Raw genomic sequence first — 27764 nt, forward strand, 5'->3', positions numbered from 1 at the left:
CAGGACGGCCCAGGAGCAGAAGGCTCCCAAGGGCAGGACATTCTCGCAGCGCGCCTCCTGACCATCCTGAGACTCAGCCCGGACAACCACGGAACGGCCAGTGTGTCCGAGTGCCAGAACTTTCCTCTGTTCTAAGAGTCTAGAGTGGAGGTTGCCAGAGAGTAACCAGCAGTAGGCCTCGTGAACAGGTCGGAACTGTGGACAGCTGAATCACTATTCAGAACTAGCTCTTCATTAGGAACGAACCGGTCCTCTTCCTGACTTGCTGGGACACACAGTCATCTTTTCTCCTGTGCACAAACTTTGCTAGTTAAAGCCAACAGTGAGTATCAGCAGCACACCGTCGCAAGCCGCACAGCACAGCCTGGCACCGAGCCAGAGAGCGCGGATTGGACAGCAACAGCCTGCAACTGTTCCTTTGTGCCCGCAGGAGATCTGAATCCCCAAAAATTGGATGAGTATTCAACTTCAATGCATTACAGCTCGAGAATTCAATTGTTATCCCAACCAGTTGATATCAATTTAATTCCTAAGAGTTATGTACTTGTTTGAGTATCTAATGTAGAAGTTGTAACCAAGTTCACTTTACGAAACGGTCTTAATGAATGATATACTGAACGTATTTCCTCTTGATATGTGTAACACTTTGTAACTGATTGAATATATATCTTTTGTATTCTGATAACCCTCTCGATAAGATCTGTTAGGTTTATATGCATATTCTATGTATTATTAAATGTATCCTCGTGTATTAGTACCTGTGTGTGCGCGTTGTTTGAGTTATATCGCATGGTTGGATTCTAAAGCCACCAAAAGAATCAACTTTGTGATTTACTGCTACAATTAATAATTGTCTCAGTAAATGCCCAAACCCTACAGAACTGGTGCCTTCAGAGAGCCACTATGATTACATATTTGGCGTCCCTGAACCGGTTTTCTCTACAGTGTAAATAGACAGGAGCTATTATAATGTTAAATACTAGTTGTGATAGGTGAAGCTGCATCCAAGTGCTTGGTATGAATAGGTTATCTACAGAGTCTATGACTTATCTACTCAGATGAGGAGCTAGATCAGTCCTTTTTTTCTTAATTTGAGTCACCATCAAGATGTAACATGGTCAAAGATGAACAGGAAACTTAATTAATGAGAACACCTGTATCACCCAAAATTGAATTCATAACCCTGAGATAAAGAGTTCCATGCTCTACTGACTGAGCCAATCAGGCACTGGTTAAAGTGCCAATCTAGTCCCTGCTGACGTCAATTTGAAAAGGTATACTTGCTGGCTTTTAATCCTGTTTGGACCGGAGTCTAGTGAAGCACATTGTGTTCTTCATTGATTACTTAAAGCAGAGCAAATGTCAGTGTAGCGGCGAGGCTTATTAATAAGAAAGAATTAAGTTCATCTCTGTTCATCTCTGTGGTGCAGCCACAGAGAAACTATTCATGCAGGCTGATTTAAGGTTTCCTTTGATAAGGGACAGCTCCCAAAGGGGGATGCACTTAGCTAAGCCTGGCTATCATGATCAATGGTCATCCATTGGCGCCTATCTGTCTAGGGAGTGCCAGTTGGACATCTGGACTGCATTCCTAAGTGTCAGGAGTAAGTGACTCATATCTCACCTTGATCAACCAATCAGGGACTGGTAGGGCCGAGTAACCCACGTGGGACTCTGATGCCCATGGAACTTTCAGCCAATCAATGAGCTGAAGTTCCTCTGGGTAAAAACAGGCAACACAGAGATTCAGGGAGATTCAGTAAGATTCAGTGGGATTCAGTAGAATTCTGTGGACTATTCTAAAGGGAATTCAAAGGAGAATTCCAGGGCAGGACAGCCCAGGAGCAGAAGGCTCCCAAGGGCAGGACATTCTCGCAGCGCGCCTCCTGACCATCCTGAGAATCAGCCCGGACCACCACGGAACGGCCAGTGTGTCCGAGTGCCAGAACTTTCCTTTGTTCTAAGAGTCTAGAGCGGAGGTTGCCAGAGAGTAACCAGAGGATCCACCCGAGGTTAGCACCAGCAGCAGACCTCGTGAACAGGTCAGAACTGTGGAGAGCTGAATCACTATTCAGAACTAGCTCTTCATCAGGAACGAACCGGTCCTCTTCCTGACTTTCTGGGACCCACAGTCATCTTTTCTCCTGTGCGCAAACTTTGCTAGTTAAAGCCAACACTAACTAGCCGGTCAGTGAGCATCAGCAGCGCACCGTCGCAAGCCACACAGCACAGCCTGGCACGAGCCAGAGAGCGCGGATTGGACAGCAACAGCCTGCAACTGTTTCTTTGTGCCCGCAGGAGATCTGAATCCCCAGAGATTGGATGAGTATTCAACTTCACTGCATTACTGCTCGAGAATTCAATTGTTATCCCAACCAGTTGATATCAATTTAATTCCTAAGAGTTATGTACTTGTTTTGAGTATCTAATGTAGAAGTTATAACCAAGTTCATTTATGAAACGGTCTAAATGAATGATATACTGATATAATGAATATAATGATATACTGAACGTATGTCCTCTTGATATATGTAACTCTTCGTAACTGACTGAATATATACCTTTTGTATTCTGATAACCCTCTCAATAAGAACTGTTAGGTTTACATGCATATTCTATGTATTAATAAATGTATCCTCGTGTATTAGTACCTGTGTGTGCGTTGTTTGAGTTATATCGCATGGTTGGATTCTAAAGCCATCAAAAGAATCATTTTGTGATTTACTGCTACAATTAATAATTGTCCCAGTAAATGCCCAAACCCTACAGAACTGGTGCCTTCAAAGAGCACACTACATTTTTATTGGCGTCCCTGGGTGGGCTATGGCAAGAATGAAATGAGTCAACCAAGCGAAATAATTCACATAAAACGCCGCGGGTTTCATACACGACAATACAGTGTGCTGAAAGCCGAAAGGAAAAAAGTTCCCCTTGTTCTTTAACCAGTGCTTGATTGTTTTGTGATCTTTTGCGATCTACCGGGTTGATTGCATACTTGATCTTGTGGTTTTCTGTGGTAAAACTGTGATTTCGTACTTAAAAGTAATACTCTTAAGTTTAACGATGGTTGCTAAAAGGTCTGAATTCGAGTCGCTATTAAGCACTCTCTCTAGCAGCGACAGGTCTGACCACGATCTCTGCCATATCTCCGTCAGCGGAGAAGCTAGGAGAATAAACCTCCATTCTCTGAGAGAGCTAGCGAAGGACATAGAGAGATTTGACCCCACAGTGTCAGAGAATAATATCGAGAGGTATATTCAAGACCTCAGGTATACCCTGCAGTACCTACCAAACGCCACAGAACAGGAGAAAGTGTTTCTGGTCAGGAAAACTACCAGCAGAGCTGTACATGAGTGGATGGCTAGGCAGATGAAAGAAGTCTGTAATGATTTTGAGGAGCTGTGTCAAGCACTTATCGAAGAATACAGTGCGTTTATTGACCCAACTGCTGCGATAGCCACCGCCCTTAACATTAAGCACGAGAGAGCAGAGTCCCCTTGCGAATATTACGAGAGACATAGACGAACTTATTTTGCAGGGCGAAATGATGAGGGTTGCGAAGAGAACACACATTTCAAGGGTTTATTCATTGCGAATCTCCACCCATCAATCAGAAAGATGATCTTAATGCATACAGATGCACAGACCATGAAAATGACTGATATTAAGAGATTCGTGCAGAAAGCCTGGGAGTATGATGTCCAAAGTCGCTCTAAGCAAAAAGCTGCTAAAGCAACTGTGTTCGCTGTCAGAGCCAGCAGGTTTAATTCCCTCCTGCTCGAAGGAGCACAGGCTCCTGAGCTGGCTAAGCCCCATTCCAAAGCAGGCACACAGGACCGCACCCAGCGTTCTAAGTGTCATGAGAACACCGGGGGAGGGAAAGAGTTAGATAAAGCTCCCTCCCTCAGTCTATCTGATTGAGCGGAAGGGTTCCTGCCTGGATGAGGTCAGCCACTCCCCAGCGAGTGCTGACTCCACCCCTGAAATCACAGAGCAGGCAGTAAAACACAGAGGAAAAGCAAGAAGCTTTTACCTCAAGGCTGCCATGGGAGATGTCTTACACAGTGAGACACTGATTGACACTGAGGTTGAAAGGTGTTTGATGTCACACAGCAAGCTCAAACGGGTTGAAAAAGAAAAGGGCATGCGACTCAGAGAGGAACCTTTGGTGGATCACCAGAAAGGCAAAGTGTGGAAATAGGTCAAGGCTCCTAAGCCTTCTGTACAGAAGGAAAGGGGGGCCAAGAGGCAGACTGTGCTCACACAGTGCCCACCGAACATAGAAGCCAATGCGGAGATTCCTTCTGTTCCCTCTGGACAAGAAATACAAATATTTTCTTGTTCCCCAGATATACAGGGAAGTCATGTCCCGGCTGAGGTCACAACAGCCTCCCTGCCACAGGAGCAGTGCTCCGAGCAGCCGCCTGATCCACCAGGTAAAGCACACCCCTTTTACATCCCTAAAGAGGAGCAGATCTCCCCACCTGGCGATGAAAAGGAGCTTTCCCTCTGCACCCTGGCACCCAAGAGGGGTCAGGACCACCACCTCGCAGTGGTGGAAGGGATCTTGATGGCAGGAGAGCAGGTTGGTGATGTAGCCCTCGCCTTTAGCCCTGAGAGGTCCTCTATCAGTGAGGATCTGCTTGAGCAGCTGTCACAGGGCCACCACCAGGTGCCCCTGGTGCAATATTCACAGGTTAGACAGGAGGTCCAGCTGGACGCTGAGACTACTGCGCTGTGGACACACCTGATCCCAGATGCCGATTTCCTCTGCTGTGACCCAGGGAACCTGCAGCCAGGTAACATTATTTCTCACAACTACCAGGTAGTGAGTGAGACTGACCTGATTGTTCCTGCCTTGACAGCAGGGTTTCCAACACACCCAGTCCCCAGGAAGGGACAGGGAATGAAAGCCGATCTGGTTTTCTTACAGCCACCAGCCCAGTCTGTCAGTCTGAGTCTGACCAACAGTGGTTCACCCAGACTGGAGCTGGATGGTCAAGCCACCCGCCTGCCAGTGCAGGACATCGCAAAGAGGGGTGTCAGAATCCCCGCCCTCACTGACATGGGCCTGGTGGGTGATAGCGAGTTCGAAGACAGTGAACTAGCTATCCCAGTGCTGGGGCAGCTCCCTAAACCCCTAGCGAGGGAAGGGGGGAGCGAGCAGGTGTCCTACACCCACGCCCAGCGAACGATTGTAAACATACCGATAGAGGGATTCCTCAATCAGGAGGTGTGCAGGGTGGACCTGAACAGTGAGTATGGGATAACAATCCCAGATCACTCAGGTGCTCCAGATGACCACTCAGCCAAGGGTCAGGCATGCTCCACCGCTGCACCACCCCCTGCAGGGTTCCTAGAGCACAGGCATGAACAAATTGAAAAAGCAGATGCCCTGGAAAAGGAGGAGCAGCATCAGCAGCTGCGTCAGATCTCCCCAGATTTCCAGGATGTTGGTGCCCAAGATGCCACATGGCATACTGAGAAAGACACCATGTACATGCTGCGCCAGCTTAGAAAGGCAACAATCACTCAGAAGGAGATGACTGGGATCAGCCACCTGAAAAGACTTTTGGGAGGACTGATTGCTGCCACCACTGTTGCACGTTTGCTTTTTCTGGTAGGTTTGTGTGCTACTGGCACTCTCACCCTGACTGCCCCAAGAAGGCAGGTGTCAGAGATGCCAGAGGGTAGTGACAGACTGTATCGACAGCAGCAAAGGCTGGAAAGCTTAGGGAAAACCCTACAGGCAACTTTCTATGCAACAGGGTTAAACCTTATCCCCCAACCAGTGGACATGATTGCCAGTGTTATACAATGGGTTTATGCTTGTGTGCAACATGCCAGAATGTTGACACAAGACCTGTTATGGGGGCTTAGTGCCACTGTAGCCAGTCTAACCATGGCACAAATCCCAACCCACTTGATTCTACTCTTCTCAGTAGAGGAGTATGTGACATTAACCCCATCGCTCATAGCTCACCCAGGAGGCAATCCAAGATTTAATTTGGTTCCAAATCTTGAGATGGGTATGGCTACCAAAGCTATCCATTGGCTGTGTCTAAACGATTCACCAATGAAGGGTGTAAAGCTACTAACGAGCAGAGGGAGGTTAATGAACCCCATGAAGTGCAGGTGGGAAGTAAATGGCTGGTCAGCACACCACATTTAACTGACACTATGACTTGTGACAGGCATGATACAGCTACTGCAATGCAGCTACCTAATCAAACAGTTTTCCTGCAAGTTCCCGAGGAGGCCATAGTACAGCTTGAACTTAACACTGTACGGTCTGTAACCAGACAATATAAGACCAAACTTGAGGTCGTGGATGCCTTCAGGTGCCACACTATTGAATTGGATAGAAATCCAAGAAACAGTAAGCCCTGAAGAGGTTGCTTTAATGGAACAAACCTCCAAACCACCCTAGCAGATACCCAACACAGGTGTTGTGGTTTATCGGGGGGCTGGGAACAGGAACTGGTGTTATTGTAACACTACTGCCGGGTAGCTGGATCATGACTGACAGTGTACTCTGACTGTTGTACTCTTACATCAAGATATACTCTGGGTAGCACGAATGACTCAAAGGTAGAATGTCAAAAGAAAGGAAGTGACTTCTCCCCAAATATCTACTACAGAGGTATCAGATACTGACAGTGAACTTCCTGATGTGTAATTCCTAGACTGAGATGATGTCTCCTACCTTGTTTATACGTACTCCAGATGTTATTCATCCTGTTTGTTCCCAATGCTGGTTCCTGTATGAATTCTCGAGGAGTAATGTGGACATTTAAGGTTAATGTTCTAATGGCAAGGGACATCACTTAACTCTGTTTTGTTTTGAAGGCAACAACGCCTCAGGACCTCGTGACCTTCAAAAAGGGGGGATATGTAGCGGCAATGCTTGTTAATAAGACAGAATTAAGTGTTGCTGTGCTTTCCCAAATGAGGCCCCATCTCTCTCTTCATCTCTGTGGTGCACCACAGAGAAGCTTTTCATGCAGGCTGATTTAAAGATGTTTTCTTTTGATAAGGGACAGCTCCCAAAGGGGGATGCACTTAGCTAAGCCTGGCTATCATGATCAATGGTCATCCATTGGTGCCTATCTGTCTAGGGAGTGCCAGATGGACATCTGGACTGCATTCCTAAGTGTCAGGAGTAAGTGACTCATATCTCACCTTAATCAACCAATCAGGGACTGGTAGGGCCGAGTAACCCACGTGGGACTCTGATGCCCATGGAACTTTCAGCCAATCAATGAGCTGAAGTTCCTCCAGGTAAAAACAGGCAACACAGAGGGCCTGGTGGAATTCTGTGGACTTTTCTAAAGGGAATTCAAAGGAGAATTCCAGGGCAGGACGGCCCAGGAGCAGAAGGCTCCCAAGGGCAGGACATTCTCGCAGCGTTCCTCCTGACCATCCTGAGACTCAACCCGGAATACCACGGAACAGCCAGTGTGTTCGAGTGCCAGAACTTTCCTTTGTTCTAAGAGTCGAGAGCGGAGGTTGCCAGAGAGTAACCAGAGGATCCACCCGAGGTTAACACCAGCAGCAGGCCTCGTGAACAGGTCAGAACTGTGGAGAGCTGAATCACTATTCAGAACTAGCTCTTCATCAGGAACGAACCGGTCCTCTTCCTGACTTGCTGGGACCCACAGTCATCTTTTCTCCTGTGCGCAAACTTTGCTAGTTAAAGCCAACACTAACTAGCCGGTCAGTGAGCATCAGCAGCGCACCGTCGCAAGCCGCACAGCACAGCCTGGCACCGAGCCAGAGAGCACTGATTGGACAGCAACAGCCTGAAACTGTTTCTTTGTGCCCGCAGGAGATCTGAATCCCCAGAGATTGGATGAGTATTCAACTTCACTGCATTACTGCTCGAGAATTCAATTGTTATCCCAACCAGTTGATATCAATTTAATTCCTAAGAGTTATGTACTTGTTTTGAGTATCTAATGTAGAAGTTATAACCAAGTTCAATTAAGAAACGGTCTAAATGATTGATATACTGAATGTATGTCCTCTTGATATATGTAACTCTTTGTAACTGACTGAATATATACCTTTTGTATTCTGATAACCCTCTCGATAAGATCTGTTTATATGCATATTCTATGTATTAATAAATGTATCCTCGTGTATTAGTACTTGTGTTTGTGCGTTGTTTGAGTTATATCGCATGGTTGGATTGTAAAGCCATCAAAAGAATCAATTTTGTGATTTACTGCTACAATTAATAATTGTCCAAGTAAATGCCCAAACCCTACAGAAGCATGCAAGAAAATGTGATCATTACCTATGGAATTTCCCGCCAGCGTGGAGCTTGAATTCACAACCTTGAGACTCAGTGTTCAAGAGTCACAGAAGAGGTCAGCCTGGTCTTCAGTTTGCCAACGGTAAGCTCCGGCAGTGCTCCTCTGTAAAGCAGATTGTTCGGATCGGTTATGTGGGACGGCACTTCGATACTAAGATCGTTTGCAGCACACGCATGGTTTCCCCCTTCACGCACAAAACATAGACGAAGGAAACTCTCTTGTCTTGGGCTGCTGACTCCCGGATTTAAAGCGCTCTGGGTGCCAGCTATGTCTCTAACAAGCACACTATAAAGACAGGAATTACACTTTGCTCACGTCACGCATGGAATGGCGAGGCTACTTGATCCAATATTATCTAGTCTCACCTCATATGGTGCCGATTCCTGGTTTTCATTTAAGAAAGAGCACTGCAAACACCGTAAACAGTGCAAAACGTGTGATGAAAGAAGTCTTTTCCCCCCTTTGTCTAAAGCAGAACACAGCGGAGTCATGCCGAGGGTTGTGAGATCAAGATTTCAGTAGAGCACTGTCGTCTACGTCTTTAGCTACATGAGTTGGACATCCTCTTGTACACGGAAAGCAGATTGAGATCCTCTGACATGAAAAGTGCCAGATAAAAGCCATTTCTCATCCTTTCTCTTAGTGGTGGAGCTATCGCATGTAAATGAGGCAACTTGCAAGGCGAGCAGGCTCGGTGCACACCGAACGCAGATGTCTCAGAGCAGTTGAGACGTGTCCAAGTGGCTGTCAAAGGACAGCACTTTGCTGGCGCCGTGGCTTAATTGGCTAAAGCGCCTGTCTAGTAAACAGGAGATCCTGGGTCCGATTCCCAGCGGTGCCTTTCTACCTGTCTTACTGTACAGAATTTATCCTTATGGGCAAATCCCATGCCTTTTAATTCAGGTGAATGCAAGTGTTCGTTTCCTTTCTGGAACAACTTGTTTTGAAAGAAATCTATACAGCTTGCGAAAGATGAAACACAAATCTTGCTTATCAGTGAAGAAGAGGTGCTCCCAGCAGGCCAGCTAATACCAGCAAGTTTTTTTTTCACCCTGACCCAGAGAATGGAGAAAAGCGAGGCGCCTGTGGCTCTGCAGTGTAATCAGTTCGCGAGTTCGGCGGTTAGCTGAAAGAGTGGTAAATGGAGCTCGCCCCAGCCCGTCCTTATTCTTTTAAAGAGGATAAAAAATTAACTTCGCCGCCATTACTACCAGCTTTAAAAGACTGCCATGGGCACGGAAAAAAACACACTACAGATGACTTTTCTGGAACCGAAGCAGAGATTCCTTTACGAACCAACTGATAAAGCTCAGCCAGTGAATACTGTTAACAGAATGTGAAAGCACGATCAACTTTGTAACTGCAACCACAGGAAAAACAGCAAGAAGCAGGCTCCATTCCCCATTTAGATCTGTCGTGCGAGGCATGCTTTTTGCACGCATGAAGTAAATCCCACGATCGCTTTTGAACTTGGACAAAGTACTTCCAAAGGAGCGCTATGCGCAAAGATTTAACAAGCTCAACCCCCGCCGATGGTTTGGTGTGAAGAAGCAGAACATTCAAGTTTCACAGACAGAAGCAGCACGCCAGCACAGCCAACATTAAAACGGAGGGCACACTACGATTTGCATTGACACAAAAGTGATCTGGGCAGACGTCGTTCCCTCCATAACGCAAAAAGTGGCAAAGCGCTTTTGGGTTGAGAGGACGCAAGAAGGTTTTTGTTTTGTGCCTTGATGTCAAGCTGAGAAAGTATCTTTAAACACTTTGCTTAGTTTCTCGAGAGACTGCCAAAAAGCAGTTCCCTCCCTTTTGTCTGAAGCCAGCTGAAAGGGCATCTCAACAGGAGCACCTGGCAGCGGTGGGATTCAAACCCACGCCCCCAAAGAGACTGGAGCCTTAATCCAGCGCCTTAGACCGCTCGGCCACGCTACCCGCTGTGTGCTGTCTCTTTGTCTCATTACTTGCCCAGAGGAAGCCGGGTGGGTTTTGCTCTTGTCGCCCGATTTAGTGGCGTTATGACCGTGGAACCGACTGCACCTGCTTTTTCTGAGATGCTTCCCCTCTCATGGCGAGATCTCGACTTCTTTAACACCTCTGGATAAAGATCTTCTGTGGAGCAGGTTTCAGACCTCTGCGTACAGCACCCTTGATGTCATTTTATTTTTACAGCAGCCGCATCCAGAAAGTTGTGTCTTTTACGTTTTATTTGAACAACAAAACTACATACAACACAAACAAGAGCACATATAACATATCAAGAAAATCGTCAGGGGCACATGCTATAATACAATTACACTTTATGAAAAACGATTACACAAGGTAAATAAAGATAAGGTCCGCACAGCTTGTTCTTACATTTCGAAAGAGTCCGTAAATACCCCTTTACGTCTATTTTGAACTGTTCAAACGTAGGACTCTTCCCAGACCATTTCACTTTATACCACATTCCTAAACGAGGATGCTTCTCCTGTTTTAGAACTATTTTGGGCGGTATGGCTTATACAGCACACCCACAGTATTCTAATGGTGGACTGCAGATCTGTGCTATAGTTCAGTCGAATTCAAAGGATCCAGCAATCGTTGCCAACGATAAGCTCCGGCAGTGCTCCTCTGTAAAGCAGACTGTTCGGATCGGTTATGTGGGACGGCACTTCGATACTAAGATCATTTGCAGTGCACTCAAAAAACATAGATGAAGAAGGTGTCACAGTAAGGTGAACCCTATGGGCGAGGGATGTTCCTGCCTCGTGTACGACTATACCACCTAGCAATACAAACGGGGTGCTAGGGCCCCTCTACATTACCACAGGTTCTGTTTATCTCCTAGAATCACCAATGCACACATAGACCAGCGACAAGCATTTGTATTGTATAAGTGCCCTTTTTATTTTCCAACTACATTCACATGCACTATCACCCAAAAACACAACGAAAACAGAATTCACAGCAGCAAAAGGTCCTTCCCAGGGTCATAATGAATACAGAGGGGCAGCAGTCTTTCCTGTAAAATATTAAAGAGAGGTCACTCGAACGTCTCTACTTAGTACCTGTAGTCTCTGATGGCCCACTTTGAGGAGAGGGGTATCACCCAGTCCTATTTTCCCAGTCTCTGTTCAGGTTACAATAGAAATCCTCTGCGACTGTATTACATTCCTCTCAGTTTGAATCGGCTAGCTGTGCCAGTTTCCTTGTTCCTCACCTTCAGGTGTTAAAAGTCTGTACAGTACCTCTGTTTCAATGCCAATGTCTCTCGTTGTCGTCAGTTACTGAACCAGTAGATCCTTGCCTCCAGGTATTAGAAGTCTCTGCAGAGTTCCTCCGGGGTCTTGCACTCTGCAGCTTCCCTTGTGCTGCCTGTGTCGTCTCCAGGATCCAGTGGGAATCGGGAGCCCCCTCTGTTCTGTCTCAGGTCTTTTTATCCCTCTCCTTAGCCAATCCCTTTCAGGGGGGTTTCCACTGTCCCTGTCAGAATCAGGTCTGCCCAGTATTTTTCCAGGAGGAAGCTTGTGTTGTTTGAGGGGTGTGGGAGTGCTGAGCTAGGTGTCATGGAACCTTATCAGTTCACCCCTTGGTCTGGCTAAAACTGGCTCAGCGACTCCTCACACCTCCAAGTCTCGATACCTAATTGCTCCCTGAACGACTTGGGTTTGACTGTTTTTACTGACTGTTCCTGTATTAATTGGGACAACTGCAGTCACCCCCTTGAGTGAGAGGCAACATTGACACCATCCTGGAATTCAACATAACCTAATCAATCACAGCCTGTTACTGCCTCAATGACCCACACCCTGTAACACAAATCAACATAACCCAATCAATCCCAGCCCGTGACTGCCTCAATGACCCACATCCTGCGACACAAGCTTCACCTGGAGCACAATGGCTGTGTTTTCAGCTACGGAAACTTCCTGTTGACAAGTCGGTGTTTGTGTTGCTTTTTCTGCTCAATGGAGCTGTATTAATGCAGGCACACGTGTTTCCACGGCAAGTTATTTTATTAGTGCTCACAAACCAACACACCGCAGACACCTCTGATACTGTCACTGCTTGTGGACCCCGTGTTCCTGCCGTCAGCCTACTATACCATGTTCATGCACATCTAGAAATATTACTGCTGTAGTACAGGAGCGAAAGACGAAACGAAAGCACACCCAGTTTAAAAAGGTACATTTGTCAACTACTGAACTTCACAAGGATGGGATTCACACCCACATGTGCAGAGCACAATGGATTAGTAGTCCATCACCTTACCACTCCACCACCTCATCCCAGAAGTTAGCCTCCTGACATGAGTTAGTACTCAAGATGGTCGTCTTTCCTCTACTCAAGGATCATTTTCCTCTTCCACCTGCGATTTCACCATTTTCCTTGAAGATGTCAAACATAAAAAGCATATTGAGCTCCTTGGACTTGAAATTACCAGATAAAAGCCATTTCTCATCACTTGCTCAGCGAGCAGGCTCAGCGCACACAGAACGCAGGTATCTCAGAGCGGTGTGTCTAAGAGGCTGTAAAAGGATAGTGCTCTGTTGGTGCTGTGGCTTAGCTGGTTAATGTGCATGTCTAGTAAATAAGTTTCTGGGTTGAAATCACCACAGTGCTTTTCTCCTCTCTTGCCATGCAGAGTTGGTCGTTGTGGACAGCAACAGGTGTCTGCCTTAACTTTAATGGAAGTGTTCATTTCTGGAACAACTTTTTTAAAAACAAATTCCACACATATTGCGATAGATAAAATACTAATCTTCCCTGTCAGTGCAGAATAATTAGTGCCAGCTGGCATGAAAACGACAAAAATTTTTTTTTTGTCTTTAGCGTAAAACCTGTGAATGTAGAAGAAAAGATGACGAGTGTCAATTTTTATGGCACCGTGAGCTTGTCCTTCAGTCAAACACGTAGGTAATTCAAACACACCCAGAGATGCACTTTGAATTAGCTTTGACCTAAATACTATCTACTCCAGATGTGATTGGGCCTCTTTCCACATCCTGATATATGCAGAGAACACAAGCTTTTGGCACGAGTGAATATAAATGTAAACATAAATACTATTCAATATATCGGAATTTTGTTGTATTTAAAAAATATTTTAGCTGGGGATTCTCAAATCAGGAGTGTAGAAAAGAACACCGTTAAACACCGGGAGTGCAGAACGTGATAAAAGTGTTCTTTAAACAAAAAGTGAAAATAGTGAATTTGTCTTTCACTTAGACGTTCATTGAATGCTCAGTAAACGATAAAGCAGAGGCTCGTTTTGTGAATTCTCCTCGCATCAGATTGTCTTGCTTCGATCTTTAAATTGTACACTGTGTAGACCCTTCACTCTCCCTAACTCAATTAAAGAGCTGCAGGCAAAAGTGCCTGTCAGTTTAGTTCAGTGGTAGAGCACTTGCATCTCGTGTATAAGGCTTTGTTTTCTACTGCCACTCTGGATTTCTTTTTAAATGCAACATCTTATCTGTGATTGTCTTTCATGTGACGTCCCCCGTGTGTGAATTTCAGCATGACACATAAAATCGTTTGAGATGCTATTTTTAAAACAGACCAAACGAAAGACCTAGTAGCTAAATACAAGTAGAAAACACGTGAATCTAATTGAGAAAATTTGGACTGGAGCGATGTATAGTATTGTAATGGTTGGGGGTTCAGGCGGGCACCCTTGCCATTGCCACTTAAGTCAGCCCCCCACCGTCGGGGACTCAAACCTGCGACTGCCACCATAGCTCAACAGGGACCCAGCCGCTTGAGCTTAAGGACGGTCTCCCTTTAGTTCAACAGGCTGGGTCCCTGTTGAGTGATGCCAGAGGTCTGGGTTTGAGTCCCTGACGGTGGGGGACTGACCTGATGTGGCAGTGGCGAGGATGCCCATGTGAACCCTGGAGCGTTACATTGGTGTCAGCAGTGGAATGGGATAGCCCTTTGCTGAGGTTGGTGAGTTAAGCGGGGGAGAGTGTAACGCATACGGCCACCATTGAGTGTGTAAGAGCCGGCTTACCAGAGCGGTGATGTCACTGCCCTTCAATGTAATAGCAGGGCCACAGCCGCAGGACTGAGGGAGATTGCTCTTTAGCTCAACAGGCTAGGTCCCTGTTGAGTGATGCAGGAGGCCTGGGTTTGAGTTCCTGGTGGTGGGGGGCTGTTGTGAACACCGGAGTGCTACAGTATTACTAATGACAGCACAAAGCTCACAGTGGTGGCTTTAGGGTATCAGAGCCAGTGGTGCAATGGATAATGTGTTTGACTTTGGCTCAGAAGATTGCAGGTTTGACTCCTCCCTGGCTCGTTAAGCTTTTAAGCTACACTTCTCAGCGTACACAACCCTTCTATCGACTGGATGAGTCTCCCGTTACGTCTCCAATTCTTTCCGCACATTCTGCTTGTTTCACCACCGTTACTGTTGGACCACAGCCACAGAATCGAGGAGAGATACGGTTCCGATAAACTGTCTTAAATAATCATGTTTAAAAAGGTGACAAAGTTTATTTTTCTTTAACATAACCTTACATTTGCCTGTTCAGTTCAAGTTATTTTCTGTACCTGCAAATTCCCCAATTTTTCTGCTGTCTCCTGAGACAGACATGTGTCAAATCACAATAAGTAATACAATCTATTCAGTTAACACCCAGATGTAACAGAACACATTTAAGACTTACACCCCCTTTAAATATGTATTTCCTTCATTTCAGTTTTCTTACCTCCCCAGGATACCTGAAAGTTCACTATCCCATATTAAGGACTGTACATGCATTACCGGTAATACAGCTACTAATAAAGATATACATTAATCTTAATTATTAATAAATTACACTTTTATTAATAAAGACATGTATTCATCAAATTCATTGTGAATAGTTGTGGTGTGTAGAAAACAATTTTAGCTACAGTAAATATTTCAAGCGAGTGGTGCGTATGTTCGTTACTTTGTGACTATATTATTTCCACTACATTCAGAACAGTTCAAATGCGATCGACTGTTCCTCTACTGAACTACATAAACCCTGTGAAGAGGTGGTTTAAGTTAGTCTCCTACATCGGTAACATCTAATGGGCAGCATATTTTAGGTTTGTTGCAATTGAGAACAGGTTTAGTATGGAGCTGCTGACAAATTTCAGCAGCCACGTTCGTTGCAATGACCCGTTGTAGGGTCATTGCCAATCAGCTGCAAGAAAAAAAAACATCATTTGTGCCTTTATTTAAAAAAAAGAAAAACAGAGTAGTAGTTTATGTGGTAATTTCAGGTACAATGTAAGAACTTAAGTTAACTAGTCCCACAGTAATGTGTGGGGTCCTATCAATAGAAAAAAAATACTTGTAACCCAAAAACACAACAACCACGATGCGAGAAGCCTTCCGGGAACCTACGTAAATCACTGTAGTAGTCTAACGACTACAGAAAATAAAATAAAAAAATACTTAAAGGAACAACTTCAAAACAAAAAGAACATTAAAAACAAATCTGGGAAACAACAAAAACAGAATCTAATGCGAGAGCTTTTTCAAGTCTTCGGTACACCATCGTGCTCCCTTAGTCCCAGTAGACCTCTCATCTAAGAAGATGAGATATCTCTCATCTGTCTGTGTAGAGATCAGCTGGGGGTCCACAGCTGATGGGAATTTAAGTAATGACCTGCGTCAGCTGCAAAGGAAAAATTATAGGTTTATTCCATGCTGAAAAGAGAAGGAAACACAACGTGGACCCTTCTTCGGGTGTGACGTGGAATAAACCTTTAACTGTTCCTTTGATGTTAATTTAGACTGGATCTCCAGCAAACACCTAACAGGCTACAATCCCGTTAGATAAGGTGTTAAGGACGACCTATAAGTAACAGTATCTAAAGTGGACGGTTGCTTTCGGTAGCTAAAGACAGGCTACACTGCTCCAGGTGAGGCTCGAACTCACAACCTCGGCATGACTCCGCTGTGCACTGCTGTATAAGTACCGTGCGCTGACCGATTGCGCCACTGGAACCACATAGATTACTTTCCCTTCACACACTGACGTTGCACAAACACAGGGTGAAAACGATTTCGGCATGTTTTCCGTCTCTCCGTGGGAGAAAGGGACAGTAAAAGAGCGAGGAAACTACAAGGGAAGAAAATGAAAAAATAGTGCTCACTGCCGAAGAGGGAGGAGAGAGATGGTCAGACACGTAAATCAGCCCGGCGGATTTACACTACAAATTTGTCATTTGTAGTGACATTTATGAGTCTTCATGTGTCTGAAACTGTCCAGTTTGTATTTTCGTTTCACAAATCCAGTAAACGAATAAGACAAGGCACACTGCACATCTGCGGAACATCACGTCCGAGTTTACAGTAACACCAGAGATTGAAAGCGAAGTAGTTTTTTATTAAAGTTCAAGGAAACCTGAATATGTTTGCTAGAAGTATTTCAGAATCACAGTGAAATGTAGTAGCATTGCTGCACAGATCTGCAGTCTGCAATTAGAATACGGTTTGTGCGTTGTATAAAATATACCATTCAAAACTTTTCTAAAACTGCAGAGATACATTTCGGAATGCGTCTTCCTGTAAAAATAAAATATCTATTTTATTTGACGGGCGCTATAAGCAGAGTCTGAAGCCAGCTCCACAGAAGAACTATATTCTTTACTTCTCCTGCCATTGCAATTTGCGCACAGATTTTTTTTTTCAAAATGTATTAGCCTTGATGGGAAAAAAAACTAAACTGTCTGTGCGGTGGCCAAGTGGTAAGGCATCGGTTTCGTAAACCGAAGAGCGCGGGTTCAAACCCCCTCCGTGCCTGGTTTGCGTGCCACGATATACCTTTATCTAAATCGTCAATTGTCTTGCAATGTAGAAATCTCTGTAATAATAAGAAAAGAAAAGTAGTTAATAATCCTTTGACAAAGTAACGGGCATCCTCCACTGCTTGTCAGGATGGCTGAGTGGTCTTAGGTGCCAGCCTCAAGAACTCAATCGTGTGTAGTGACAGTTGTTATTCACAACCCGGATTTCTATGGAAGCCCGTTTCCGCCAGGGAGTAAAAAAAAAACCGCTATGGTATCTCAGAATTGCGACTTAGCAACTCAGAATTCCGACTTTATATCTCACATTTGCTACTTCGAAATAGCCCATATTTCAATGTCTGTCCTTTTGTTATTGTAACGGATTCGGGTTCTAGGGCTTGTGCCCTCTTGAGTTTAGCTCAAGATGCAACAGGATTATAAATGAATTCTCCCGCCCTACATTCCAAGATATGGAATCTTATTTTTCTTGAAGTTTCTGATGTTGGTCGTTATTGGAAATTGCCCGGTGATATCGACTCAGGTAGTCAGTTGTTACGTGCTGTAATTCGATACATGCAAAGCATTTGTATTCCCTCAAATTATTAATAAGGTCAATAATGTATTAAACATTACATTTCACGGTGTAGGTTTTTCTTATAAAACGTTGTTTCAGAAAGAAACTGAGTTGACGGGAATAGCCCTGTCAGTAGAATATTGAACTTTTCATCTCAGCTAGTTCTTCTGTGGAACAGGCTTCAGAACTCTACGTACAGTACAACGCCTTTGATGTCATTTTATTTTTACAGCAGACGCATCCGGAAAGTTTTTTTTTTTACATTTTATTTGAACAACAAAATAGATTCAATATAAACAAGAGCACTTATAACATCAGTAGAATCGTCAGGGGTACATAAAATAATACAATTACACTTTCTGAAAACGATTAAACTAGGGAAATCAAGATAAGCTTTAATGTTCTTACATTTCGAAAGAGTCTTTAATTATCCCTTTTCGTCTATTTTGAACTATTCAAACTTTGGACTCTTACCAGACCATTTCACTCTACGTCCAGTATATCTCTTTTCGTAACGAAAATGTATTTCCTGTCTTAGAAATGCTCTGGGCGGTATGTTTTACACAACGCACCTAAAGTATTCTAATCGTGGACTGCAGATCTGTGATATTGCCGAATTCGAGGGATCCAGCAATCGTACTGGATTTGACTGGGATTCTGAAATGTCTCTTACAAAGGTATTTGTGTTTGCTTGAACCTTTAATAAAAAAGTGATCTGAGACTTCCTAGCTTCCAGTCTATAATCTCACTGTAACTAAACTAGGATGTGATGTTTCGCAGATGTGCAGTGTGCCTTTACGCATGGAATTTTCAAGACTATTCGTTGCGTGAGCTCCTCACTGCGTGTCCTGTACTGTATTGTGATTTCGTTGAGATTATCTACGAGGAGTACAGCGACTAGAAAGCCTTGAACTTTTTTTTCGGTATATAAAAGAAAACGCTAAAGCACATACGAAGTAACTAACATTTCCTATATGTAGGTTTTCTGATTATGTCTCTACTTATCTTTCCACTTAAATTCCTTAGTGACAGGCGAAGTCTTTCCGATATTTGTTCTGGCGCGGTTATTGATCCCATACTAAAGATTATTTTTATAAAGAACATGTCACCCGCAAACTGGTATCGGGAAAGTTTTATAATATTACTTTTTATTAAAAAAAAGTAAATTTATCATAACCTATATGATTTCTTACCAGCGTGGAGCTCGAATTCACAATCCCGAGATTAAGTGTTTGGTACTAGTTGTGCCACAGAAAAAAATGAAATCTCTTATTTATATTAAATACTGCGGCTCCTGACCTTTTTTTCTCGTCAGAGAAGAGGTTGGTCTGGTCTCCAGACTATCAACTCTAAGATCAGACCGTGCTCCTTTGTAAAGCAGTGTTGGTTCACAGTGCTCATATGGGGCAACACATCAACTCGATGATCGCTCGCTGTACACGCATGCCCCCCCTTCACTGAAATAACATAGACGAAGGAAACTCTCTTGTCTTGGGCTGCTGTCACCCCGATTCAAAACGCGGGTATTGCGGTCACAGCACAAAGTACAGACCACTATACCATCTCGGCGAGCTGGGGCAGACTATCCTTAATTTTATTCAAAATGCTCACAGTGTCTTTAATATGATGGATTCATATACCGTGCTCATGAGAAAGTCACAAACCTGTCATCTACACACTGTTCCCAGAGCTGGATAAGTTATTCCAGATTCTACAGCTCTCTAGCAATAGTGGAAATCAGGCTACATAAATGGAGAAATTCTTTTCAAAATGTGGAAATATATTCCCGAGACGAGTCCTTTCTCAAAGGTCAACTCTGCTTGTAAGTCACCCCTCCCCACATCGCGCGGTGTAGCGGTTATAACCTTCTATTAACACACCAAAGGGCTTCAGTGAGAAAGCGGGCAGAAACAAAGCGATCTCTTTCATTTTTACGTTTCGCACTCTTTTCTACACTGAACTGATCATTTGGACACCGTAAGACAAGAGAGACACATTTCTAAGTAATCAGGAAACCAGGAATCCTAACCGTTAGCCCGTTAGTGCCACAGAGAAAAAAAAAACGTTTCAACGAGATAAAATTGCAGGATAAACACATTTTTTTCTTTTTCGTAGCGTTTGTGTTTTGTTTGATTTAGCGAATTTTATACACTTTATTTCTGACACATGAGTTAAAAGGCTGGTAGAGTATATTTAATACAAGAGCGCTGAACAACAATTTTCATCTACCGTATTGTAATGTTTTTTTAAAAAAACAAGTTAAATGGATATATAGTAAATGTTTTTTTTAAATAATAGTGTTTATGGTCTGAAAAACATCATTCATTATTTAACAGACATTTGGTATAATTAAAAAAAATACTCATTCACGAATGTTAACGTTTTTTACAGTAACGTGTTCTATTGTGATATTGCGCCCCGTGCAGCAATATCACCAGACAGTTTAATGGTCTTAGTTTAGGTGGGTAGCTGCGCCAGCATGCGTAGGCTGCAAAGGAACAAGTAAAAGGTTTATTCCATGCTGAAAAAAAGAAGAAAGAGAACACAACGTTTCGGCCGTGGAGCCTTCTTCAGGTGTGAGAGAGACAGGGCAGTAGGCAAAGGTAAAGTAGCGGGAGAACAAAGGTTGGGAGGGAGGAGGAGTGAGAGGCGGGAGCAGGGGACATAAAGAGAGGCCAATCAAGAGGTGTGAAGTCAGAATGGGTGCAGAGAGGTATGAAATGAAGCTTCCAATGAATGGAGAAAATTTGAAAAGAACAGTAGTCTGTCGTTAAGGGAAGGGAGAATGTGTGATCCTAGCTGCAGAATAATTTTAGTTTCGGTGGTCTTTCTGATGTATGAGTTTGGAAAACCGTCTTTGAGAACACTGGTGCCTGGCTAGCTCAGTCAGTAGAGCATGTGATTCTTTAGGTCAGGGGGGTGGGTTTGAGCCCCATGTTGGGCGGTGTCCATCTCCTTATTAACAAAGTTTCCTGCTCATCCTTGACCCTCTTACACCTCGATGGTACTGAGCACGGTTTTTCAAACTCATACATCAGAAAGACCGCTGAATTTTCTCCATTCATTGGAAGTGAAGAGAACAGAACTTAAGCTATTATTTATATAAATGTAGCGTGAGGCTTTAATGTGTTCTATAAAATGTTCTATAAAATCGAGGAGTCAACTGGAAAGATTTGTTAAATATTTTAGTGATGGGTCTCCGTATTTGTGGTTATCGGAGGAAAGCAGGGATGAGGAGGAAATAGGTGGCACCCAAGCATGTTAAAGGAAAAAACTCAGCATCTTAAGTGATTTATGTTGGTTTACAGTCCCTTTTCTGTCCTGTGGCTGTGATCCAATGACTGTGTTGAAACAGCCAGGGTTGTGCTAGCTCTTGATGGACTGGTATGCAAACCAAATGACAGACAAGCAAAGCATTGTTTTACAATTCTGAAAGCTCGTTCAATGTGGCTTCTTGTGTTTTTATGACTCCTGTTATAGTGCTGGTCTTGTAATGTTGTTGGATTGTGCACAGGTGTCAGAAGATACCGTCATAAAGGATAAGCATGAGTTAGCAAAACAACACGCCAGCAAGCACTTCCTCCCTTCGAAAGGAAGATGTTGGAACTGTTTAAAGAACTTAATCTGAACTGACACAGGAGAGAGAGAAAATCAAAGTTCTGAAAAGTAAGCACAAGGCACACCCTGCCAAAGAAATGTATTGCCTTAAAAAAATGCTTAGAAGGTCAGAGGAACAATTGTTGTGTTTTTTTTTGCTCAAGTATTTTTATAAGTTTAATTTCCAGTTCTGTTAAAAATAAAACTTAACTTTACTGGTTATTAGTCGGTGTCTTTTGTAATGATTTAGCTGTAATGATGTCTGCTTATTCATCTGGAGTGTTAAACAAAATTAATGCTGCAATAATACAGTAGTGTTTAATTTCAAATACACAGCTGCTGTTCTCATTTGTTTCATGACTAATTATAATTGGGTATCTCATTAATAACCATGTAGCCTCATCAGGTGAATTGTCGCCTAAATGCAATTCTTAAATTAAAAACGAACTGATTTGTCAGGAAATTGAGTTTGAATATAAATGAGAAACAGAAAAGTAATTGTATATTAATGTGGCCTACATATTATTCTACTGATCAGAAGTGTTCTGATGTACAGTCCTCTCCAGTTCGGGCTAATTAGTACAACAAGGCCGAGCCCTTGGAACCGGATTAAGCACAAGTTGAGCTGAGCTCCAACTTTGTTCCACATATTTTTTGCTGCAATTGAACTTTGGAGCGGGAGATGATCTCCAGAATGTACCATACTAACTTAGTACGCGGCTGTGTTTTAACTCGGGAAGTCCATTGCATTTGACCCTATGAGCTTATATACATGGGTTTCTCTGCATACACTACCATAAGGGAGGAATGGTGAGTTAGAGGGAGGGCACCAGTTTGGTTTATCAAGAATTCACCAAACTGAGTAGAACTACAGATCCCACCATTCAAAATGTGCAAGGTATGCTGCAGTAAATCGCAGTGCTCGTTCCGCAAAGAACTGTAGGAAACCGCATGATGTATCGAAGTAGGGTGGAATATCTTGTAAAACCACCAGGTGGAGCTATGAAAGCTCTCATGTGCAGCATTTGGGCTCTTGCCAGAAAACACTTGGTTTTGAATCCCTGTCAATGCTGAGGGACAATCTCTTGTCCATTACAGAATTTAACAGTCTAAATGGTATATACAATTTAATAAGTTTAAGCTTTGTATTACATTGCTAAACATTAAACTGATTAAAAAGTACACTGAAGTGTTATAGAGGACACAAATTGTGTATTGCCCCTTACATTAAAAAAAAAATATTCATTTTAATGTGATATGAAAGATTAATAATGAATAACATGGGAAAGGCTGTAAGCTCAAAATATTACTGTAGTCCACTTTCTTTCTAAACATCTGCATCAATTTCTCATTCACCCATGATTACATAAACATTTTGCCTGCCCTTTTCAGCTATAGCTTTGTTTGAACCCATCTCCTGGCATGAGTTTTCCTTTAACAAAAACATTTATTTGAAAAACTAAAATAGTAAATTATATTGATTTGTTGTTATTTCTAAATATCACAACATGTTCAAAGTTAAGTGATTTATTAATAACAACTAATAATTTCAAACTGCTTGTATTCTAAAATTGTATTTTGTTTGGGGTGATTTGTCACTGTTTTCACAAACTTGAATTTATTAAACATCTGAGATAGGGTGTTCTATACCTCTGTTTACTTTCTGAAACTCCATCGATATTTCCTGTTTTCACACAGATAAGAATAAACTGCACGTGCAAATCTTTTCACAAGTGTAAAGATGTTCTGTGCTCAATAGCTCTTTAACACAGTGCGCATTATGTCAAATCTATAAGCATCAGTGGAAGCATTCTGAAGTCTGACAATCGTAAAAAGTTACCAAATAGTATTGGTGAAACTGTTACCTGTCCTGGATAAAGCGATTAGAAAATAGTTAGATTTACACATGAACTTTCTGATTTTAATGGGATATGGAAGATATTAATAATAAATTACATTGGATGGTCTAAATGGAAAATATATAGAGGGGACATGTTGAGTCTTCTTTTCAGCTTGAAATTAACTTTTGCCTCCTACTGTATATTCCATTGCAGCCATTTTAATGCAACGCAGCTCCATACCTCTCACAAAGTCTAGGCTAGGTGTTACATCCCACTGTGTTTATGTAGATTAGACAGTTCTACTGGGGGAGGGGAAGGAACTTTCAGTTTTCTGGTGTCATTGTTGGCCTTTAACATAATGCAACCAGCAATCAAATGTCCTGTTTTTTCTTAAGTTGAACAAAGACGTGCCACATGCATACAGTGTGATATTGTATACTTTTAAAGCTACTACAGTATAGCTTGTGGGAAATACATTTGTCCTGTATCAAAGTTTAACTTGTTCAGAGCACCCTACATTACAAACTGAGTGAATTCAACAGTATCGACGGCTAAAAGCAACATGTCAAAATGTTCCCAAAATAATAAGAAGTGAACGAGTTGAGGATTCGATAATACAGTAATAATAACAATAACTCCTGAGTTGTTTCATACAATCCAAATGAAAGAAGGACACTTAAATAAACATGAAAAGACTATTTTTTCATTGACGAAAAGTAACGTCACACTCTCTCTTGTTTAATCTGATTGTTTTATTGCTGCACAGACTAAAACCAGAGAGACCTCTGGACCACTCGACATTTACGGATGTGATTCACTCCCAGTCACAAAATTACAAAACAGAAGAGCGGCGTAGTGATCGGCTCTGGCTGTCCCCTCTGTGCCGACACACTGTACATTCAATCCCCCCTCCTTCCCTTGACTGATGGGCAAAAGGTGGACATCTGGGAGAACTGTATGTGGCATTGGCATCTGTGAGTTCTGTTTTGTAGATGGTTAGAATTGTTAGAAGACGTGCTTTTGATCATCGATTGCTTAACAATCACATTCGTTCGACTTGAGCCATCAAGCTCGTAGTTTTCCTTCAAATCTTGAAAGCTCTCAGTGAGAACATCATAGGCTGCAGGACGCCCCGTAACTTGATTACTTCAACAGAAAGAAGAGCAGACAGCTCCACAAATATGCGAGGCGCAGAGAGCGCAAGGCGAGCCGCACACGTTTCGGTGGCTGAGAGAGGGCAGTTTTTGCTTCTGCATTTCCCAAGTAAGGACGCATGACAACAAGCGATCGCGGTGCTCATCTACGACATAGTGGTGATGAGTTTTCAGTACGTGTTCTTTTGAACGAGCAATGAGGTTGCCGCCTTGGACAGCTGACTGCACGCTCTCAATGTGCCACGTGATGAGAATTCACCAGGCTCGTTCAGTCATTAGTCACATTCCATCGTTTGCCATAAGCAGACGCTGCGAAGTGATGTGGATATCAGTTCCCAGTCTTGTGGAAGAGGAGGAAAAGAGCACACGAGGGCTCGTCCGGGAGTTGAACCCGGGACCTCTCGCACCCTAAGCGAGAATCATACCACTAGACCAACGAGCCACGGCAGCGCTTTCCATTTCAATCTCTCAGCTAGCTTGAGGATGGGAGAGAGGCGTCATTCGCTCGTCCAGTCAGACCTTCATCAATAAGTCAAGAAAGCCGCAATTACACGACTGCCTTGCAGACGAAGGGCAGTGAACTGTGCCCGGTAAGAGGGGAACAAGCGGCACCAGCTGACACCGAGGCATAAGCCCCAGTGAGGGGGGTTGGCTTGTATGGTACAGCGCTTGCTTTGCATGTGGGAGGTAGCAGGATCAATTCCCGCATCCTCCAGGTGTGTGCTTAGAGCTTGATGTGCTGAAAGGTGTCCTTCAGCCTGTGGTCACGCCTTGCATGGAGAGCATCGTGCAGCTGTCAAGCGTTTCGCAGCCACGCCCCCTTTTCATCTTCTCTCTGGCTTAAGCGTCACTCCGCCACTCTCTCTTGACATTTCATGTCAGCATGTCAGAAGTCCGAGTGACATTTTTAATGGCTGAGTGAGGGCACGATGCTGAAGCAGAGAGGCCACTTCAGCCACAGAGACTTGTGCTAGGTGAGATCTGAAAGACGGACTCGCAACAGAAACAGACCAAAAATGTATCGGTGAGATCAAAAGGCAAATGCAACATTCAGCAGAGGGCGTCTAAAGACTAGGGAACGGGCGACTGAAATCCATGTGAGGCAAACTTTCCGGTGTGTGTACTGCAGCTGGGCTTGTTGGCGTAATTGGTAGTGCGTCAGTCTCGTCATCTGAAGGGCCTGAGTTTGATCCTCACACGGGGCAGGGCTGCTTCCTCTCTTGCTCTTTTCAAACACTTGCGGCAACTGTTCGCTCATAACCACGTCTGGAATGCGTGACCTTTACACGGGCGAGAAGCAACGCCGCACCCCTTTTCTAAAGAACATTCACATTCAGAAATAAGTCAAGAAATTTGCCATTACTTTCGCTCGCACTGCTGTCAGCCTGCCCATGTTGCCAAAGAAAGATTCACTCGGCGTCAACATGACAGAACAGCGATCACTTGAAAACAATGTTCCACACTCCGTAAGCAAGAACTTCAGTGTTTGCAGTCACCCGATATGCCGATAGTCAAAGGAGCGCAAAACACGAAGCGTCAAAAGACAAGATGAGTTGATGGAAAGAGCGTTGAATTGATGAGCACAAAAGTTCAGCTCGTACAATAGGCAACGAAGGTCCCAGCGTCGTCATCGCATTTGAAAGGACTGCCTTGCAGACCAAGGGCAGTGGGCGGTGCCCGGTAAGAGGGGCAGAGGCGGTAAGACATGATGCCGAGAAGCATGAAGCGAGGGGGATTAGCTCAAATGGTAGAGCGCTCGCTTAGCATGCGAGAGGTAGCGGGATCGATGCCCGCATCCTCCAGGTCTGAGTTTGGATCTCCGGAAGCCCGGTGCTCTCGTTTAGCCTCTGCGACTTCTGACAGGTGCTCCTCCGTTGCGGAGAGAATGTCCTTCAGTTGTCAAGCGTTGAAGGGCCACACCTCCTTCCCAACCTCAGTCTGCACTGAGTGCGTCTCCGGCATTTTCTCGTCCAATTTGTCAGCTTAGCAAGTGAAAAGTATATCCGAGTGAAAACAGTGCTGATAATACTCTCACGAATTGTCAGAAGACGTGCTTTTGATCATCGATTGCTTAACAATCACATTCGTTCGACTTAAGCCATCAAGCTCGTAGTTTTCCTTCAAATCTTGAAAGCTCTCAGTGAGAACATCATAGGCTGCAGGACGCCCCGTAACTTGATTACTTCAACAGAAAGAAGAGCAGACAGCTCCACAAATATGCGAGGCGCAGAGAGCGCAAGGCGAGCCGCACACGTTTCGGTGGCTGAGAGAGGGCAGTTTTTGCTTCTGCATTTCCCAAGTAAGGACGCATGACAACAAGCGATCGCGGTGCTCATCTACGACATAGTGGTGATGAGTTTTCAGTACGTGTTCTTTTGAACGAGCAATGAGGTTGCCGCCTTGGACAGCTGACTGCACGCTCTCAATGTGCCACGTGATGAGAATTCACCAGGCTCGTTCAGTCATTAGTCACATTCCATCGTTTGCCATAAGCAGACGCTGCGAAGTGATGTGGATATCAGTTCCCAGTCTTGTGGAAGAGGAGGAAAAGAGCACACGAGGGCTCGTCCGGGAGTTGAACCCGGGACCTCTCGCACCCTAAGCGAGAATCATACCACTAGACCAACGAGCCACGGCAGCGCTTTCCATTTCAATCTCTCAGCTAGCTTGAGGATGGGAGAGAGGCGTCATTCGCTCGTCCAGTCAGACCTTCATCAATAAGTCAAGAAAGCCGCAATTACACGACTGCCTTGCAGACGAAGGGCAGTGAACTGTGCCCGGTAAGAGGGGAACAAGCGGCACCAGCTGACACCGAGGCATAAGCCCCAGCGAGGGGGGTTGGCTTGTATGGTACAGCGCTTGCTTTGCATGTGGGAGGTAGCAGGATCAATTCCCACATCCTCCAGGTGTGTGCTTAGAGCTTGATGTGCTGAAAGGTGTCCTTCAGCCTGTGGTCACGCCTTGCATGGAGAGCATCGTGCAGCTGTCAAGCGTTTCGCAGCCACGCCCCCTTTTCATCTTCTCTCTGGCTTAAGCGTCACTCCGCCACTCTCTCTTGACATTTCATGTCAGCATGTCAGAAGTCCGAGTGACATTTTTAATGGCTGAGTGAGGGCACGATGCTGAAGCAGAGAGGCCACTTCAGCCACAGAGACTTGTGCTAGGTGAGATCTGAAAGACGGACTCGCAACAGAAACAGACCAAAAATGTATCGGTGAGATCAAAAGGCAAATGCAACATTCAGCAGAGGGCGTCTAAAGACTAGGGAACGGGCGACTGAAATCCATGTGAGGCAAACTTTCCGGTGTGTGTACTGCAGCTGGGCTTGTTGGCGTAATTGGTAGTGCGTCAGTCTCGTCATCTGAAGGGCCTGAGTTTGATCCTCACATGGGGCAGGGCTGCTTCCTCTCTTGCTCTTTTCAAACACTTGCGGCAACTGTTCGCTCATAACCACGTCTGGAATGCGTGACCTTTACACGGGCGAGAAGCAACGCCGCACCCCTTTTCTAAAGAACATTCACATTCAGAA

General features: G+C 44.2%; 1 protein-coding gene and 6 non-coding genes across 7 annotated transcripts in view; 3 read left to right on the top strand and 4 right to left on the bottom strand.

The window, feature by feature from the left end:
* LOC138242549 (antigen WC1.1-like) overlaps positions 1-27764 on the top strand; it is a 621195-nt gene that overhangs the window by 539070 nt on the left and 54361 nt on the right. The window lies entirely within an intron of this gene.
* Positions 9086-9159, top strand: trnat-agu (transfer RNA threonine (anticodon AGU)). Its single transcript has one exon. It is a non-coding gene; the product is annotated as a tRNA-Thr (tRNA).
* Positions 10172-10253, bottom strand: trnal-aag (transfer RNA leucine (anticodon AAG)). Its single transcript has one exon. It is a non-coding gene; the product is annotated as a tRNA-Leu (tRNA).
* trnai-uau (transfer RNA isoleucine (anticodon UAU)) lies at positions 16195-16288 on the bottom strand. The gene is made up of 2 exons: positions 16251-16288; positions 16195-16230 (listed from the first exon to the last, which is right to left on the bottom strand). It is a non-coding gene; the product is annotated as a tRNA-Ile (tRNA).
* trnap-agg (transfer RNA proline (anticodon AGG)) lies at positions 24606-24677 on the bottom strand. Its single transcript has one exon. It is a non-coding gene; the product is annotated as a tRNA-Pro (tRNA).
* On the top strand, positions 25965-26037 carry trnaa-agc (transfer RNA alanine (anticodon AGC)). The gene has a single exon. It is a non-coding gene; the product is annotated as a tRNA-Ala (tRNA).
* On the bottom strand, positions 26796-26867 carry trnap-agg (transfer RNA proline (anticodon AGG)). The gene has a single exon. It is a non-coding gene; the product is annotated as a tRNA-Pro (tRNA).

The sequence above is a fragment of the Lepisosteus oculatus genome, chromosome 14 (assembly GCF_040954835.1).
Source record: "Lepisosteus oculatus isolate fLepOcu1 chromosome 14, fLepOcu1.hap2, whole genome shotgun sequence".
NCBI lineage: Eukaryota > Metazoa > Chordata > Actinopteri > Semionotiformes > Lepisosteidae > Lepisosteus > Lepisosteus oculatus.